The sequence below is a fragment of the Solanum tuberosum genome, unplaced genomic scaffold (assembly GCF_000226075.1).
Source record: "Solanum tuberosum cultivar DM 1-3 516 R44 unplaced genomic scaffold, SolTub_3.0 scf00335, whole genome shotgun sequence".
Classification (NCBI taxonomy): Eukaryota; Viridiplantae; Streptophyta; class Magnoliopsida; order Solanales; family Solanaceae; genus Solanum; species Solanum tuberosum.
Window position 1 is genome coordinate 503,162 of NW_006239280.1, and position 5,572 is coordinate 508,733.

The window sequence follows — 5,572 nt, forward strand, 5'->3', positions numbered from 1 at the left end:
CAATTCTTGCCAAGATGATGGATCCTGCCGTAGGTGCCTCTACATGAGCTTCGGGTAACCAAATATGAACTGGTACCATAGGCACTTTGACGGCGAAAGAGGTGAAAGAAGCAATCCATAGAAAGATTTGGCGCCGCTCACTAAATTTTGTGATAATTAATTATACAAGACGAAACAATTAACAATGCTTTCTTCTTTTCCGTATATGAGTCTTTCAAGATAATTTTATTAGGCATGATCAGCGAGAATTAATTATATAAGACGGAAAGAAATAGGAGTCTTTTCAAGAAAAAATTTATATAAACGGGGAAAAAAGAGAGGCTCAGATGCGACATTTTATGTCTAATATAAGACTCAGTGGAGACCCAAATCTCACCCATTGCGCATTTTATCATCATAGCACTCCGAGATGCACCAGCCGGGAATCGAACCCGGGTCTGTACCGTGGCAGGGTACTATTCTACCACTAGACCACTGGTGCTTGTTGTTCTTAAACTTTAACTTTTCTTATTAATTTATATCAATAATATGAAAATATGCATTTCAAATATTCATATGATATGATTTAAAATAAAATCTAGTTAACCTAGCACTTGCATATAATTTTTTTAATTTGCAGTTATTGAAAATATCTGCAGTTTCTAATGCATTGATTTTGACAAAAATAAAAGGATCTATAATCTACCTCATTAACCCATGCTCATACAATGAGGTTCTTTTTTTTCTGAGAAGTTCGTTTTACAAATGTAATTAGAAGCAAAAAATTTTTTTTACAAATAAACATGAAATATTGCCCGTTGAGTGTAGAAGATAAGTAAATAGTTGAGCGTGGTCTAGTTTTCCTAATCAATAATACTCCAACTGTCCAACACATTGTGTCATGCATGGAAATGATTTTAATTTACTGTGTACGAGTGATCAGTACATATGCGGATTGATTGATATTAAACTAACAATACAATAACTTGCACATAATTTTTTGAATTTGCAGTTATAGAAAATATCTGCAGTATCTAATGCATTGATTTGACGCAAATAAAAGGACCAATAATCTACCTCATTAACCCACATACAATGAGGTTCTTTTTAAAAAAAAAAGAAATTTGCGTCTCTTTGCTTGAAATTCAACTTTATTGTACTGTATAATTTTATTTTAAATTTTACTTTTGTTTTTACAGAAGATATTTTCTCTTATATAGTATATAAGAAATTGAAAATAACTCAAATTAAGATTTGATTTGCAATTTAAAACTTGCATAACTAATATATGTATAATCCTATTTTATTATTTACCCTACCTCTACCTCTACCTCGTACCCTATCTTCTCTTCTAAGTATATCATTCAAATTGTTCATGTGTGAGATTACGTAACAATGAAGAATAATACCATCTATCTAAACATTACAGTCATTAAAACAATATAGTACGATACGTCATGAAACATTACTTAACGATCATCAAAACAAAGTGTTAGGCAGTAATAAAAAACAGGAAGTACAACTCTAAAGCATATCTCAAGCTTACTCAGAATTTATAGGACTGAAGTCTAGTTCTAGTTCTAGGTGAAGCTTGAGCATATGATACATAAGCAGTCTCCTTTTAATTTGCTACAACTTTTCCAGTGTCTTCTCTTCTTAAATATCTTTGTGATTCTTTCGATTCGAATTAATAACTCAAAAGATCACTCAATTTTGAGAATTTATCTATTATAATCATTAAACATTTTCAGTGATTTTATTGATACAAATTTTTTTTAATGACTTTACTAGATAAATTTCCATATACTTGAGTTATCTTTTGAAATATTAACTCTTTCAATTCTGATGAAATGAATCACTTTAGCATATACAATTCTGGAAAGCCAAATTCTAAGAGCATTTGTTTTATGAAAGCCAATTGTATTTCCTTTTACTTTATCGGTTTCATTTTTATTTAAATTGATACGTATAATTATATGATTGTTACCCGTCATAGTGTATTGTATTTATATTGGTATGTAATTTATACCTTGTTTGGATGGTTGTTACCCGTCATATTGTATTGTATTATTAATTCAAATATCAATCAATCAACATATGGTGCGAATACTCTTTCACAGTAAATTGAAACCATTTCATACACTAGTTAACAAAGTGTATTACCCCTTCTCTTCTTCTGTATTGAACTCTTCACATCGAGCTTATTACTACTAATTTGATAATTATATAGACGTGATCAACAAGAATTAATTATTGGAGACATAAAAAAAATCAACAAGAATTAATTATTGGAGACGTAAAAAAAAGCACATCTTCACATCAAGTTTACTACTACTAATTTAATAATTTTATGGACGTGATTACTACTAATTTAATTATTGGAGACATAAAAAAAGAAAAAGAAAAATAGAGGCTCAGATGCAACATTTTATCGTCTGATTATCAGACTTTGTGGAGACCCTAATCTCACCAATTGTGCATTTAATCATCACAGCACTCACACAATATTGCACCAGCCGGGAATCGAACCCGGGTCTGTACCGTGGCAGGGTACTATTCTACCACTAGACCACTGGTGCTTATTGACCATAATTTTCAACCTGTTTTTGTTATTTCCTCCGTTTTTATTTATATGTCGTTCTTACTAAAAACAGATGGTTCTTAATACTCCCTCTGTCAACTTATAATTGTCACAATTTCCTTTTTTAGAGTCAAACGATAAGAACTTTGACTAACATTTTATGATGTATTTTTCATCATATTGATATGCAAAAAATTGCAATTTATAGTACTTTTCATATAGTTTTTTAATATCTAAATTTTTTGTTTAAAATATAAAATTAGTGTAATCTAATTTAACTTTGAAAATTAGCCAAATTGACGTTTAAAAAGCGCAATATGACAATTAAATGTAGACGAGGGAGTATTTGGCATTTCACACAATCAATGCATATATGACATTATTTTTCATATTTTACCTTCATACTTATTAGCGTTGAAAATATGAATTTGACCAACATAGAAAAATTAAATGATTAATTCATGTTCATTGGTCAATTTTTAATCAAAATAAATTAATTTATGTTTATTTATTGAAAACTTGACTTCAAGAGAATACTAAAGTACAATGATAAACTTACATAGTTTCTTAAGGGACGTGAAATCTAAAATGATGACATATATAAATAGAAACGGAGGAAGTACTTTTTTTTGGGTAAATAGTTGTAATATAGGGGGGGGGGGGGAAAAGAGGGGGGGGGGGGGGGGGGGGGGGGGGGGGGACATGCTACTGAACAATCGTCCCAGCCACTTTTTTCAAAAACATTTTTTGGGGCGAGTCTCGAGGTGGGGTGTACCAAAATCGCTTCGGGACGCAAATTGAAGACGTAGATCCATAGGGTGTAAGTCCTACAATTTGGGGCGTAAGCTCCAAGCATAAAAACGTAAGCCATGAGCGTAAAAATGTAAGCCCTAGGGTAAAAACGTACGCCCTGGGCTTTATGTTTATTTATTTTTGTTTTTTGATCCTTTTTTGCTTTAAATTATAGTTTTTATTATTAGTGTAATGATATTTCTCAAATTGTAATTGTCATACTTTTTTTCTTCATTATTGGTAATTAATACCTTTCTCAAATAAAAATCATAATATTGATACATTGTTACCCGTCATACTGTATTGTATTGTATTATTAATTTAAATATCAATAAATCAACATATGGTGCGAATACTCTTTCAGTAAATTGAAACCATTTCATACACTAGTTAACAAAGTATTACCCCATCTTAGGATGTTCTTTTTATGATTCTTCTTCTTCTTACGGTTTACAATGCTTTCTTCTTCTTCTGTATTGAACTCTTCACATCGAGCTTATTACTACTAATTTGATAATTCTATAGACGTGATTAACAAGAATTAATTATTGGAGACATAAAAAAATCAACAAGAATTAATTATTGGAGACATAAAAATTAAATTACATCGAGCTTATTACTACTAATTTAATAATTTTATAGACATGATTACTACTAATTTAATTATTGGAGACATAAAAAAGAAAAGAAAAATAGAGGCTCAGATGCAACATTTTATCGTCTGATATCAGACTTTGTGGAGACCCTAATCTCACCAATTGCGCATTTTATCATCACAGCACTCAAAGATGCACCAGCCGGGAATCGAACCCGGGTCTGTACCGTGGCAGGGTACTATTCTACCACTAGACCACTGGTGCTTGTTGTCCATAATCTTCAACTTGTTTTTGTTATTCCCTCCGTTTTTATTTATATGTCGTCCTCACTAAAAACAGATAGTTCTTAATACTCCCTCCGTCAACTTATAATTGTCATGATTTCCTTTTTTAGAGTTAACTAATAAGAACTTTGACTAACATTTATGATGTATTTTTCATCATATTGATATGCAAAAAAAATGCAATTTATAGTACTTTTCATATAATTTTTTAATATCTAATTTTTTGTTTAAAATATCGAATCAGTGTAATCTAATTTAACTTTGAAAATTAGTTAAATTGACTTTTAAAAAGCGCAATATAACAATTAAAAGTGGACGGGAGAATATTTGGCATTTCACAAAATCAATGCATAAATGACACTATTTTTCTTATTTGCCTTCATACTTATTAGCGTTGAAAATATGAATTTGACCAACATAAAAAAACTAAATGATTAATTCATGTTCATTGGTCAATTTTTAATCAAAATAAATTAATTTATGTTCATTTATTAAAAACTTGACATCAAGAGAATACTAAATAAGGGTACAATGGTAAACTTACATAGTTTCTTAAGGGACGTGAAATCGAAAATGATGACATATATAAATAGGAACGGAGGAAGTACTTTTTTTTGGGGTAAATAGTTGTAATATAGCAAAAGTGAGAATTGAAGTAGTGGGGGGGAGAGGGGTGGGGGCAGTGGCGGAGCCACCTTACAATGAGGGGGGTCATCCGACCCCCTTCGGCGGAAAATTATATGATTTATGCATGGTTAAAATAATTTTTTAGGTATATATAGTAGATGTCGACCCCCCTTCGGCTACTTCGTGTGTCTATATTTTTAGATTTTGAACCCCCTTACTGAAAATCCTGGCTCCGCCACTGGGTGGGGGGAGGGGGGGACATGCTACTGGACAATCGTCCCAACCATTTTTTTAAAAAATGTTTTTTTGGGGCGAGTCTCGAGGCGGGGTGTACCAAAAACGCCCCGGGACGCAAATTGAAGGCGTAGATCCGTAGGGTGTAAGTCCTAGAATTTGGGGCGTAAGCTCCAAGCGTTAAAACGTAAGCCCTGAGCGTAAAAATGTAAGCCCTAGGGTAAAAACGTACGCCCTGGGCTTTATGTTTATTTGTTTTTGTTTTTTGATCCCTTTTTGCTTTAAATTATAGTTTTTAGGGAAAATTGTATATAATAGCAAACTATTAATTCAAATTGAATGCTATAAATATAGTTTGATTTAATTGTACCTCATAGCAAACTATTGCTATTTCACCTCTCTCCTGATGAATCTCGCTCTCCACTCTCGTTCTCTCCCTCACCTCTCTCATTTTTTTATACAAACGCAAGTGTATAAAG

The 5,572-nt window shown here is 31.8% G+C and overlaps 3 non-coding genes across 3 annotated transcripts; all 3 read right to left on the minus strand.

Moving 5' to 3' along the window:
• Nucleotides 1-410: 410 nt before the first annotated feature.
• TRNAG-GCC (transfer RNA glycine (anticodon GCC)) lies at nt 411-481 on the minus strand. Its single transcript has one exon. It is a non-coding gene; the product is annotated as a tRNA-Gly (tRNA).
• Nucleotides 482-2,487: 2,006 nt separating this feature from the next.
• TRNAG-GCC (transfer RNA glycine (anticodon GCC)) lies at nt 2,488-2,558 on the minus strand. The gene has a single exon. It is a non-coding gene; the product is annotated as a tRNA-Gly (tRNA).
• Nucleotides 2,559-4,141: 1,583 nt separating this feature from the next.
• Nucleotides 4,142-4,212, minus strand: TRNAG-GCC (transfer RNA glycine (anticodon GCC)). The gene has a single exon. It is a non-coding gene; the product is annotated as a tRNA-Gly (tRNA).
• Nucleotides 4,213-5,572: the final 1,360 nt, after the last annotated feature.